Source organism: Phyllostomus hastatus, unplaced genomic scaffold (genome assembly GCF_019186645.2).
Source record: "Phyllostomus hastatus isolate PE091 unplaced genomic scaffold, TTU_PhHast_1.1 phas_contig_17, whole genome shotgun sequence".
Lineage (NCBI taxonomy): Eukaryota > Metazoa > Chordata > Mammalia > Chiroptera > Phyllostomidae > Phyllostomus > Phyllostomus hastatus.
The window spans coordinates 18921665-18935722 of NW_025333664.1; the positions used below are offsets into that span (position 1 = coordinate 18921665).

General features: G+C 38.3%; 1 protein-coding gene across 1 annotated transcript in view; it reads right to left on the reverse strand.

The window, feature by feature from the left end:
• The window catches only part of ACSS2 (acyl-CoA synthetase short chain family member 2), a 57273-nt gene that overhangs the window by 24247 nt on the left and 18968 nt on the right, over positions 1–14058 (reverse strand). The window lies entirely within an intron of this gene.

The following is a 14058-nucleotide window of genomic DNA, read 5'->3' on the forward strand; positions in this document are numbered from 1 at the left end:
GCATGTCAAAAAACCCCAAACTTTTACTATCCTTGTATCCTCTCTAACTCACCTCTGTCGTTTCATTTTGCTTAATGAGCTCTAAACACATTAGCCTTCTGACTGATAAAGCATGCCATGTGCTTTTTACCAGCTTTCCCCAACTCTTTGAGCAGTTTGTTCTAGCTCATGTTTCAGCTATCAGTTTAAATGTCACTCCCCTAGGGAAGCTTCCCCCAGCCACCCTAAGTAGCATCAGTCCTTCATCACCATACTCTTATTCTTCATCACAACATTCTGTTGATTTTTTCATAGCATTTTTCTCAAGCCATAATTTTTACTTTTTTTTTTTTTTGGCTATCTATCTCCCATACTAGATGGTAAGTTTTCTGAAGGCAGAGACCAAGTTGGTCTTGTTTACTGCTGAATAATACCTAGAGCCTTGAGACCTTGTATATAGTGGGTGCCTAATAAATATTTCCTAAATGAAAGAGCCTGAGGATTATTATGGGAGAAAAAAAAACTTGTGTTATATAACTATATATGTAAGAGGTAAGTCAAATAAGAAAAGCCTTTCTGTCAGAGCTGTCTAATGGTGGAAGATAGTCCTTCAGGAGCTCCCTAACTCTAGAGATATCATGCAGAATTTGGGATTTGCAGGGATATTAAAGAGCAGACTTCACGACATGGTTTGGACAAGCAAAATGAGTGCATATCAAATTGTGATCAGACAGTGTTACTAACACAAGTTTGAAGGCCCAGCCCCACACAGTTGCAGCACAGGATTGTGCAGGATGGGCCTGGGAAACGCTGACAGCTACTAGATTATTTTCCAGGAATGGAGCCCTTGGAATTTCAGTTTTATAAGCAACCCATGTAATTCATGTTCACTGAAGTTCAAGATGATCTTTAGGCCCTTCCAACTAAGAGATTCTTTGATTCTGTAAAATCAGGAAATAATGTGAAATAATGTATTCTATGATCCATAAAGCACTGCACAAATGTGAGGCACTCAAATATAAGTACACCCTCAAGTCACTTTCCCTTTCACCAAGGGTGCAGGGAGTGGGAACAACATAAGCTGACCAATTAACTGCCTAACATTCCCTCTGGGTACTCCTGCCCTCGCCAAGAGAGGAGGGAGAGGGAGAAGAGGTAGGAGGAGGCACACCCCAAAGGCTGAATCACAAATACTTAGAGTGCCAGAGGAAGATGGAGCTTTTGATGTCCACCATCCTTATTTACAGATGAGAAACCTATATACACAGAAGAAAAGTGATGAACTGGAGGTTACTTAGCACATTAATAGCAGCATTATTCTAAAGCCACATGTAGCTATTGAACACTTGAAATGTAAAATGTAGCAGAGGAACTCCATTTTAAATTTTATTTAACTTTAATTATCTAACATTTTTTTACTTCTCACCCAAGGACATTTTGTTGTTGCTTTATTTTTAATTAATTAATTATTTAATCTTCTAAAAAATTATTTTAATTTTCATTTATTTTATCTTAGAGAGAGAGGAGGGGGGAGAAAGAGAGGGAGAAACATCAAAGTGAGAGAAGTATTGATTGGTTGCCTTCTTGTAATGCACCCCAACTGGAGATTGAATCTGCAACCTAGGTGTGTGCCCTGACAGAGAATTGAACCTGCAACCTTTCAGTCTATGGGATGACACTCCAAACAAATGAGCCACACCAGCCAGGGATAATTATTTTAAATATTAAAGGTAACTAGTTCTAGAATCTATATGTCTCCAATTCATGGCACTCTCCTCCTAAATTACATGGCCCCCAAAAGGGGGGTGTTGTTTCCAAAGCCAGAATTAGCATAAGGAAGAAAATACAAATGTAGGAGTCCTGAGAACTTTGAGGCTGAAGTCCAGCAAGGATGGATTTTAGTGTAGCTGTAGTCACTCAACAAAATTGAAAACATACATCCATACAAAAATTTGTACACAAATGTTCACATCAGAATTATTCTAACTCATGATATGAAAAAGTGAAAGCACCCAAATTGTCCATCAATTGAAGAATAGATAAATAAAATGTAGTATATTCATACAATAGATTAACATTCAACATAAGAAGGAATGAAGTACTATACATGATACAACATAGATAAACCTTGTAAAGATTATGCTAAGTAGAAGAAACTAGTCACAAAAGACCACATATTATATGATTCCACCTACATGAAATATCCAAAATAGTCAAAGTTATAGAAAGAGAAAGTAGATCAGTGGTTGCCTAGGGCTGAGGTGCTGAAAGTTGGAGAAAAAGGAAGAGTGACTGCTAATGACTGTGAGGTTTCTTTTTGGGGTGGTGAAATTGTTCTAAAATTGATTGGTTGTACAACTCTTAATATACCAAATAATCATTGAAATGTGCACTTTATTATTTTTTAAAGACTTTATTTACTTATTTATTCATAGAGAGAGGGAAAGGAAGGAGAAAGAAAGAGAGAGAAAACATCGATATGTGAGAGAGATATCAATTGGCCTGCAACCCAGGCATGTGCCCCGACTGGGAATCAAACCAGTGACCCTTTGGTTCACAGGCCAGCACTCAGTCCACTCAGTACCCATTTAAAGGGCTGAATTGTGCCCTTTAAATGGGTAATTGTAATGGATGAATTATAGCTCAAGGTTAAAGACATACAATTTTTTATTGGACTTGCAATAAACATACAGATTAATTTGGGAATAAAATAGACATCTTTACAAATCTTCCTTTCCAGAAAGACTGTCTCTTAGCACTACCTATTTATTCATTTATTCAGTCATTCATACTGTTCATTCATTCATTCATACCGTCTCTCCTTATTTGCCTAAATACTTGGCACCTACCTATTTTATTTTTAGCATTACAGTCATATGTATGCATCTGTTTCCCTTACTGGATTGTGAGTTCCTTAAATGTAGACAAGATAGCTTTTCTATGTGTTTCCTTTTCAGTGCCTAGCATAAAGTTTGACACATACCCAGTACTTAATGAAATTAATGGATAAAAGATGAATAAATTAACAAATTTCTCTGCTCATATGATCAGCCAGATCCAGGCTAATCAGAGTGAGGAAACATAGAAGAAAAGGAGGGCCTTGACTGAAGTGACTCAGTGGGTTTGGCATTGTCTCTAAAAATGAAAGGTTGCCAGTTTGACTCCTGATCAGGCCACATGCCTGGGTTGCTGGCCAGGTACCCAGTTGGGAGCATGCAGAAGGCAAATGATCAGTGTTTCTCTCACACATTGATGTTTCTCTCCCTCTCTTTCTCCCTTCCTTCCCCTCTTTCTGAAAATAATAAATAAATAAAATCTTAAAAAAACATAACAAGGAAAGGAGAGATTATTGAACATACAAACAAATAGATGCAAGACCAGTGGGAGGAAATGGTAGACACAGAGAAGAAAAGAATGTAAAACTTGTGGAATGGGATTTGAGGATATATAAAAAAGTGTTTCTTGATCCCCAACAATGGGCTTAGTTCTGGACTCTATGCCATGGGAGAGACTAGAAGAAGCCCTAGGATATTCGGCCCGGGCTATGGGACTCCTGCTTTGCAATGTGGGCTATTATTGTACCCTGTCCTCCTGCCAGCTATTTTCAGGCCTTGATCCAGGGACTTTGTGCCTGTGACCCTCAGCCAAGGTAGCTTTAGTGCCAGTTGGATTCTGCACCTATACCCTGTTGAGAAGGCAGACCTGGGCCAGTACAGAAGCTAACCCCTCTCCCACTGCATTCATGTCTGTTACAGAAAGGAAATCAACACATTCGTTCCTACTATCATGTGCCCCTTGTTAGCCATACCCAAAATGAGTGAATGAAGGCAGCCCTCTCAGATCCTCTATCATAGCATTTGGAATGCTGCCTAAAGCAGGAATATATATGCCTGGAGCAGAAAAGGAAAGAGGGAACAACAACCAGGGGCACCATTTTCCATGAACATCAGGTCTCTCAAGTATAACGGACACACTCAAAAATACTCATTGCAATGTCTCTTTGTATTTAGGTAGATGGTATAGTTTAAATCATTATGTTTTCAAGCTAGGGTATTCTATTCCTGTGGGTACATGAACAGAAAACGTTTTAAGAGAATTAATGTCCAGATTCTGAATTTCCATATGTAATCTCCCCTAACATTGATATGTCTGAGTTGGGTCTCCTTTCCCACTCCTCTTTTACAAATACCTTTCCCCCACTTTATTAAAAAAATGCCATCTCTCTCTTATGCAGAGTGCCAAACAAAGGGACAATTTGAGAATGTATAACTTCACAAGGAGATCCCCAAGAAAGTAAATCATAGAGCTTCTGTAAGAAATAAGTATTTAAAGGAGTAACATCTCCATTCAGATGACAAACTCATGGCAACACTATTTGCCTTATTAGAATTATAATTCAGAAGATAAATATAATAGTATTTGCAGGGTCATATATTAACATATTTATTTTAATTGAAAAAGAAGCCCTGGCTGGTGTGGCACAGTGGATTGAGCACTGACCTGTGAACCTAAAAGTTGCCAGTTTGATTCCCAGTCAGGGCACATGCCTGGCTTGGCGGCCAGGTCCCCAGCTGGGGCTGTACAAGAGGCAACTGATTAATATATCTCTTGTACATCGATGTTTCTCTCCCTCTCTTTCTCTCTCCCTTCCCCTCTCCCTGAGAATAAATAAATAAAACCTAAAAAAAGAAAAAGAAGTCAGGTATTTTCTAACAGAAGTAAATTTGATTGGTTGATTACATTGACAGTAAGAACTGGCTGTGCAAATTACCATATTTTCGGACCATAAGATATACCTAGGTTTTAGAAGAGGAAAATAGGGAAAAAATTTGTGAAGCAAAAAATGTGGTAAAATATTTAATAACATAAATAACATAATATTTCACCAATGTAAATGTAAACAGAACTCAAAAGCAGCATTAACAACCATTATTCCTCCCAAATTTGGGAGAGGGGGTGTGGAGAAAAAGAAAAGGTGCATCTTATTGTCCGAAAAATACAGTAGGTTATATGGTGGACATTTTCTATAAATTATATGAGCTAGACTTGCAGTTCCAAGGTTTTTCTCTTTTACTGATTCTAGAGAGAGGGGAAGGGAGAAAGAAAGACAGAGAGAGAATCATTGATGTGAGAGAAACATAGATTGGTAGCCTCTTGCATGAGCCCCAACCAGGGACCAAACCAGCAACCCAGGCATGTGCCCTGACTAGTGATCGAACTGGTGACCTTTTGGTTTGCAGGTGATACCCAACCAACTGAGCCACACCAACCAGGGTCAATTCCAAGGTTTTGAAAAATATATGCAAAATATGTACATATACAGAATATAAAACCCATTGCACATTGCAATTATTTAATCTTATAATACAATGTTTAAGTATAAACTTCAAAATGTGTGAAGAGTTACATAATTTTTCAAAACTCTTTTAGGTATACAATTTTTTAAAGTTTAAGACCACTGTTCTAAATAATTTTCAAAGCCACCCTGTCACCACATCATTGCCTACCACATCAGAAGCATGTGAGGAGGTTACAAAAATACAAGACCGAAGTTTTATCCTTTGGAGATTCTGATTCAATAGGTTGGGTGAAGTCCAAGGATCTGGATTATTAAGAAGATCCTCAGGTAATTATCTAGAGTCGCCAGACCTAGACTTATTTTTGATCCCTAATTCAATGTGTGAATTTGCACAAATTTCCACCTCTCTCTGACCCTCAGTTTCCTTCTTTGTAAAGTATAAGGTGAAAAGAGGGAGTCAAGAGGAGGAGGAAGGTGGGTGGTGTTAGACCAGGTAATCTCTAATGTATCTTAGACTCCTTGATTCTCATTTCTGCCTTTCATAGGCAGGAAAATGGACCCTAAAAGCCAGTTTCAGAGAAAAGAAGTTTTACTTATGTGGGTTAAAAAAAAGAAAAAGAACAAATTTAGCTGAAGCAGAGACCAAATAAAAGTAATGAAACCTGATGTGCCTGCCTCATGTGGGTTTGTGTAGGTCAAATAAAAATCCTGCTAATTCCTTACATGAGAACAGTATAAAACTGCTTTAGATGATACTCCCTCATATGATCCTCACAGCTACTTCACAGCAGGTAATGCAGGTATAATTATCCCCAATTTAAAGATGTAAAAAATCAGAGGGAGTAGCTTTCCAAGGCCACACAGGATGGTTATGGACAAATTTGTAACTAGGTCCCAAGTGTCTGACTTTCATGTTACGTTTGTTCCACTCTGCCAATTTAGAGTGTACTTGAATGAACAGGGGGAAGCCTGTCTCCTAAGAATCTCTAGGAGTACTGTGAAAAGCAGAGGAGACTGACATCCACTTTGAGCTTTAGCTTGTGGTCATGATCATAACTACCACGATCTCTTCAATATCCTAAGAACTTCCTGAAAGGCCCAAAAGCTAAGGCAAGAAATCCCACAAATGTCTACTTTCACAGTCATCAACAGTGCTAGGAGCACTTATTCATGCATTTGCTCCTAGAGACATGACCGCACTCCCCGAAATAAGGAAAAACATTACCCCAACATTTCTTTCCTAAATAAAATTTCAACTGATAGGCAAAAATCTTGCCCCACCAGACTGTGAGCACCATGAGGATAAAGACCAGACTTCCCTTGTAGATTGCTATATCCTAAGCACTTAGTACAGTGCCTGGCACATATCTATAAAATTATTTTTTTAAACTTGCTGCTGAAAGCTAGTAGATTCTCCACAGGGCATGGCTATTTGTAAGCTGGATCCTTACCTAACATCATATACAAAAATTAACTCCAAGTGGACAAGGACCTAAATGTAAAACCTAAAATAATAAAACTCTTAAAGGGAAACATAGGGCAAAAGCTTCACAATATTGGATTTTGCAATGCTTTCTTGCATATAGTGTCAAACATAGATGACAAAAGAAAAAAATAGACAAATTGGAAGTAATGAAAATTTAAAAATTTTGTACATCAAAAGAAACAACCCACACAAAAAATGCAACCCACAGAATGGGACAAGATATTTAAAAATTATATTATCTCATAGGGATTAATATATAGAATATATGGAGAATTTCTAGAATTCAACAACAACAACAAAACCCAAAACAACCCAAATCAAAATGGGCAAAGGACTTGAATAGACACTTCCCCAAAGAAAATATGAGAAGATGTTCAGCACTACTACTCATTGGGGAATTTCAAGTCAAGCGATACCACCTCACCTACATTAGGATGATTATTATAAAAAAAACAACAACAGAAAACAGCAAGTGTTGATGAGAATGTAAAGAAATCGATGTGTCCTTTATACTCGTTCCTGTAAATGGAGGGGGGTGGAAATAGGAGGGAGGAGGGGAGGGCTGGATGGGTGGGTTGGGATGGGACTAAAAGATAGAAAATTATACTGCAACAACAATTAAAATAAAATAAAGAAAAAAGAAATCTGAATTCTCGTGCACTGTTGGTTGGACTGTAAAAGTAGTACAGCTGCTGTGGAAAACAATATTCCTGAAAAAATTAAAAATAGAATTACCACATGATCCAGTAATCTCACTTCTGGGTACATACCCAAAAGAACTGAAAGTAGGGTCTCAAAGAGATATTTGTACACTCATGTTCATAGCAACATTATTCACAATAGCTAAAACATATAAGCAACCCAAGTGTCTATCAACTAATGAATGGGTAGGGAAAATATGGTATAAATATACAATGAAATATTACTCAGCCTTAAAACAGAAAGAAATTCTGACACATTCTACAATATAGATGAACCTTGAGGATACAGGCTAAGCAAAATAAGCCAGTCACAAAAAAGACAAATACTGTACAGTTCCAATTATTTAAGGTACTTAGAGCAATCAAAGTCATAGAGACAAGAAGAGTGGCAGTTGCCTGGAGCTGGGGTGGGAGAGGAGAATAAGGAGTTATTCTTTAATAGGTATTGTGTTTCAGATTTACAAGATGAAAAGAATTCTGGAGATAGATGGTGGTGATAGCTGCACAACAATGTGAATGCACTTAATACCACTGAACTGTACCCTTAAAAATGGTTAGGATGGCCCTGGCTGGTGTGGCTCAGTGGATTGAGCACCAGCCTGCAAACCAAAGGGTCACCAGTTTGATTCCCAGTCAGAGCACATGCCTAGGTTGCTGGCCAGGTCCCCAGGGGAGGGCATACTAGAGGCAACCACACATTGACACTTCTCTCCCTCTCTTTCTCTCTCCCTTCTGCTGTCTAAAAATAAGTAAATAAAATCTTTTAAAAAATGGTTAGGATGGTAAATTTTATGTTATTTGTATTTTAATGCAAAAAAGAAGAAAAATCTAACAACAAAAACCTGCTGCTAGGAGCTACTGGATTGTCTATTGAGCATGCCTAGCCAAACAAAATTAGGCTCTGTCAGTTTGGGTTATCTGACTTAAAATAGATAAGACAGGAATCCTTAACAGAAGCTGAAACTAAGTTCAACAAGAGGTCTGTGTTACTGCCCATTTGGATAAATTTGCATGTATTAAAATATCGTAGTCAAAAAGAAACAAACACTGGTTTCAAAAACAAGCCTCAGTCAAAAATCATACTCAGAAACAATATGGTGTTAATATGTTATAGAAAAGTTTCCTGCAAAAATAATTCTATGTTATGTGTTTCAGGGTGAATAACTTCAGGATATATTTATTTATTTATTTATTTATTTATTTATTTATTTATAGTCCTCACCCGAGGACATGCTTATTAATTTTAGAGAGAAAGAGAAGAGAGAAACATCTATGTGAGAGAGAAACATTGAACAGTTGCCTCTTGCACACGTCCCAACTTATTACTTTAAAAGTGAAATAAATAACATCTTAAAAAAAAAGAATAAGCAGGATTTAGACTGGCCCAGATAAGGCACAAACCAATTCAGGAGGAGGGGAACAACGTTAGTTTAGATTCAGAAGTGGAAAAGCATAAGCCAGTCTACAAGCCAACACCAATCCTAAATAATATTTTCATCTAGCAGTGAGGGTATTTTTATAAAGCTAGTTTATTTGACATAAAGGACTATACTTTGTATTGTTACATGCTGGATGTTCTTCTTTTATTTTGCGGGATTTCCTATTTTTTAAAGATTTTATTTATTTATGTTTAGAGAAAGGGGAAGGGAGAGAGAAAGACGAGGAGAGAAACATCAACACGCAAAAGATGCATCATTGATCAGCTGCCTCTTGCATGCCCCCATCAGGGTCCTGGCCTGCAGTAGTGATATCAGTTGATACTTACAGTTTCAAAATACTCTTTCTTCATAAAAATTTACATTGGCAACTCTTTGGGGGTCCCAGATATAATATTCATGAAAAATTTTTAAAAATCTCATGGACATAGACAACAGTATGGTGATTGATGGGGGGAGGGGAGTATTAGGAGACTAAATGGTAATGGAAAGAAATACAATAAAGATTAAATTTTTTAAAATCTCAATCATTGATATAAAACAAAACAGTAACCAATTCAGTTTAGAACTTATGCTGTATTTTGTTGGCTATAAGATTGAAAAGATAGAATGTTAAGGCCATAAAAGTCAAGTCAAGACTAAGAGACTGAGAAAGACAAATACTACATGATTTCATTCATATGTGGAACCTAATGAACAAACCGAACTATCAAGCAAAACAGAGACAGACTCACAGATGAGAGCAGGATGACCACTATGGGGGGAGGACTGGGGGGAAGGGATTGAACGAAAAAGAAAAAGGACTCATGGACACGGACAACAGTGCAGTGATTGTGTGTGTGTGTGGGGGGGGGGAGTGTAAGGGGGATAAATGATAATGGAAAAAATACAATAAAAAAGACTAAAGGACTGTTCTAGATTGAGGAAGACTAAAAAGGTATGATAAATACATGTCATGTGTGATTTGACAGGATCCTTTTGATATAGCAGACATTATTGGGACAACTGGCAAAAACTTCAATAGAGTATGAGGATTATAAGGTTGGGTGTCTCAATATTGATTTCCTGATTTTAATAGTTGTATTATGGCCACATAAGAAAGTCTGCTGGAAACACACACTAAAGTATTCAGGGGTCTACATCTTACTCTAAGGAAAAAGTTATTTCTATGGTACTTGCAACTTGTCTTCTTCTTCATTTTTTGTGTGTGTGTTGATCCAGAGAAACATCAATGTGTGGTTGCCTCTCGCATACCCCCAGCTGGGGACCTGGCCTGCAACCCAGACATGTGACCTGACTGGGAATCGAACCTTTTAGTTTGCAGGCTGGCGCTCAGTCCACTGAGCCACATGAGCCAGGGCACTTCCTGACATTATTCTTCTTCACGAGGCCTCCTTGTAAGGAAAGTGGAGGTGGAGAGCATCATAAATGTGCTTCTGGGAATCCAGGAGGACAATGGAGAACTGGATAATGACTCCCTGTTTGCAGGCACTGATATTGAGCTTGCAGATCAGCACTCAGGCATGATGAATAAACTTGGGCAAGTGAAGTTAGAAGACCTCTCCAAAAAGTCCTTATCTATTGGACCAGGATGTAATCCAGCTCATCTTGCCCTTGACCAGTACCCAGATGCAGATGAGTCACTGCAGCAGTGTGTTGCCTTCAAATGAAGGCATGCACCAGCAGCTCCTGGGCAGCCTTATGATATTGGCCAGAGTAATGTTGATCCTCCACACCTCACATTTGTTCAAAATTTGACAATCAGCTTCAGCTCTTGGGGTCCAGGCGGGATTTGCAGGGTCTCTGGGTGGGGTGGGGGTGGGAGTCACTTAGGTTTTGCCACAAACCCAGCTCTAGGCCACTTGTGTGTTGACACCACTCTCCCATCTGCACCTAATCACAGGCTCCAGTAACTGAGAAAGAGCTGTACTTGTAACTTTTCCATAAATTTAAGAAATGTTTCAAAACATTAAAGATTGATAAATATATTAGGGAGGGCTCATATAAAGTGTCCTAAATACTTAGTTTAAGTTTTCTTTTGTAGGTTAAAAATCCAGACAGGCGCCTAGACTCAAGGCCCTTTCTCCATCTCAAAACTTTTTACCTATTAAAATCCCAAGCTATGGAGGAACTGAAATGGATAATCTTTGCCAGAGCAGCCACCCAATAATCAATGCCAACTGCTCGCTAAATCACAAAAGGAAGGGAATGAAAGGCTAATCCTTACTGCCATAAGCTCGAAATCTTTAATTAGTGGTATCTAAGCCACTTACCACCTAAAGGCAATCTTGGGAGAAAGTGATCAGGAACAAGAAAATGCAGGAGTAGGAAATCACCAAAGGAATGCAAAAAAAACATAATGTCAATGTGGTCAATGATAAGCTACTTCCTAGAAAGGATGAATTTTGAGCCCAGTTTGAGAAAAGAGGCCAAGAGTTCATCAGAGGAAAGAAGGGCATTTTGGAAAGGACAGGAAAGTCATATGTGGCTGCCAGTCTTGAATCCCTCTGCCTAACGATGCCCTTGGACATATGTGATACATGTATTAGAACCACCTCAGTAGTAACTCTTTTCAGTGTGTGTTCTCATCTTTCATCTCAGCTAGTCCTTGAAGCAATCTTTTAAGATTGGCAGGACAAGATTTGTTATACCCATTTGAAAGGTTGGGAAACTGAGGCTCAGAAGGATATTATCAGATGCTGAAGGTCACAAAGCAGTGGTTAGGAACTCTGCCTGCAGAGACTCAGGCTAAGCTTCTATGTATGTACATGATTTATTAAAAAGCTAAGCCTGATATGTCAAACCTCTACTTGAAATTCTTTATTGGCTCCCTAGCACTTGTTATAGCTGCAATTTTACATCTCTGTGTATGAAACACAAATTCCTGGTCCTTCCCTAAAGTTTTCCCCCTGGGTTTTCCTCCAACTGTACTAATGAAAATTCCATTTTTCCAGTTGCACAAAAAAAATACCTTTTGAGATATTCTTGACTCCATTCTCTATACCCCATATCAAGTTCATTAGAAAATCCTATTGGTTCTGCTTTCAAAATATTCCAAAAGCTGAGGACTTTTCATGACCTCTACATTATCTTCATTTTCATATCTTGCCTAAACTACTGGGAGTGCCTCCTTACTGGTTCTCTTGCTATTGTCCTGTGCTCCCACCACTATTTTCAAGGTAGTATTCAGACTATATATAGTAGATATTCAGTTTAAAAAAGAGTTTAATGAATGCATGAACCAGCATATCTCAGCTAAGGAAAGAATAATATTTCTTTGAGGTTTGCTCTAAATTAACTGTTGGCTAAACAAGTGAAAAGCTGTCAAAGAAGCTAAGGCTGTATAAGTAGAAAACGCAGCATCTACAACAAGAAATGTAGGTGTTCTTCTGTCCAGAACAAGTTACATCTGCTATTTGACTCTAGGCAAGTCACTTCCACTCTCTAAGCATCAAGTTCCTCATCTATTAAGTGCTGTTGTGAACCAGGTTCAAAAAAACAAGGTAACTAATATACAAGTACAACACAGAGAGACACACCAGATTTTATTATTAGAATATAAAGTTTTAGGTATTATGGGAGAATGTAAATTGAGTGGTAGAGTGTGGCTGTCAATGGGGCTAATGTAATCTAAATATGTAAAGTCGGAGCAAAAAATGTTAATAGTTCCCTGTGCAAGGCAGACCACATCTCTAATACTTAATGAGAGATATTGGCCAACTATAGTATGTCTAGAGGAAGCTGACATGGATGAATGAGTTGTTCTGGAGACTACATCATACAAGGAACCTGGAATGTTGATTCAGTATTACCTCATTCATAAAACAAGATCACTGAACTAGATCAGTAGGTTTCAAACTGAGTTTTGCAAATCCCTAGAGGTTCCACACACATACATCAAGGCGACCACAGTGAAGAAGCCAACAGAATGTGGCTCTGGTTCTCCCATCCATGCTTCAACCAGACTGGCTCTGCTCTTACCTGGTTTAGGGGTGGGGCTTTGGCATAATGATAAAAAGAGCTAACGCACTATTTGCCAAGCACTAATACAGATTTAAATCTGTATTTATATCCCTTTATACAGATTATTCCAATTATTCTTCACAATGGTCTACGTCATAAGAACTGTTATTACATTCATTTTACAGATGGAAAAAGTAAGGTTTAAAGAGATGAGTCAACTTGCCCAACTGATAAGGGTAAGGATTAAAACCCAAGCAGAGTCCAAGTCTACTCTCTTAATCACTATACATATAATATTGTATTTAAATAAAAGGATTATAATGCTTTTTAAAAAGTTACTAGATGATCTTCAAGGCATCTTATATATTTAAATTTCTATAATTCTACTGTCAGCCTGGCAAAGGGATATAATAACTGTCCTAAAATACCTGAAGGAATGTCTATGGAAAAAAATAGGATTACTCTGCTCCAGAACATAGAACTAAGACCAAGCAAAGAGATGACAGAGTGGGGAGAAAGTTATGGAGAGGGAATATATCTAAGAACTTTATAACAGAGCTACCCAACAATGGGACAGGTAGTGAGTAAACTCGGTAGTCTTGATAGTTGTCCAGAACCAGAATGATCCATTTTGGGGATTGTTGGGAAATAGAGATAATTGGGACCATGATTCCTGCTTTGTACAGGAAGTGGACTAAATGACCTCAAAAGACAGGAATTGAGAATCTCAAATACTCAGTGGTTCAAGGTATCAAACACTGGGGATCATTACCAGTGCCCAGTCTCTCACATACCAAATCCAGGAAAATGGGGAAGGCCCATCCCCAGCTCCATGCCTTCTCTATTTACTGCTGTAAATGTGAGTTCTTGTGAGTTCGCCCTAAGGCAAGAGCCCTTGCTCCCACCCAACTACCTGCTCTCTTCAAAGGACAGGAAGCCAGTACTGAGTTCCTCCCCTTCCTCCAACATCTCGGTAGCTGCCTTGTTACTGCAAGTTCCCTACATTTGTGACAGAAATTCTGAAAGTCAGTGTGAGAAACAACTTGAGCAAGTATCCTGTTCACCAGTCCCCACCCACACACAGTTTACAGGTGGGAAAAAGAAAGTTCAGCAAAGGGCATTATCTGAAGCCATTCTCCTCATTAAATATTTACTGAACACACTGGTATGAAAAGTCAGCCTAGACACAAACTC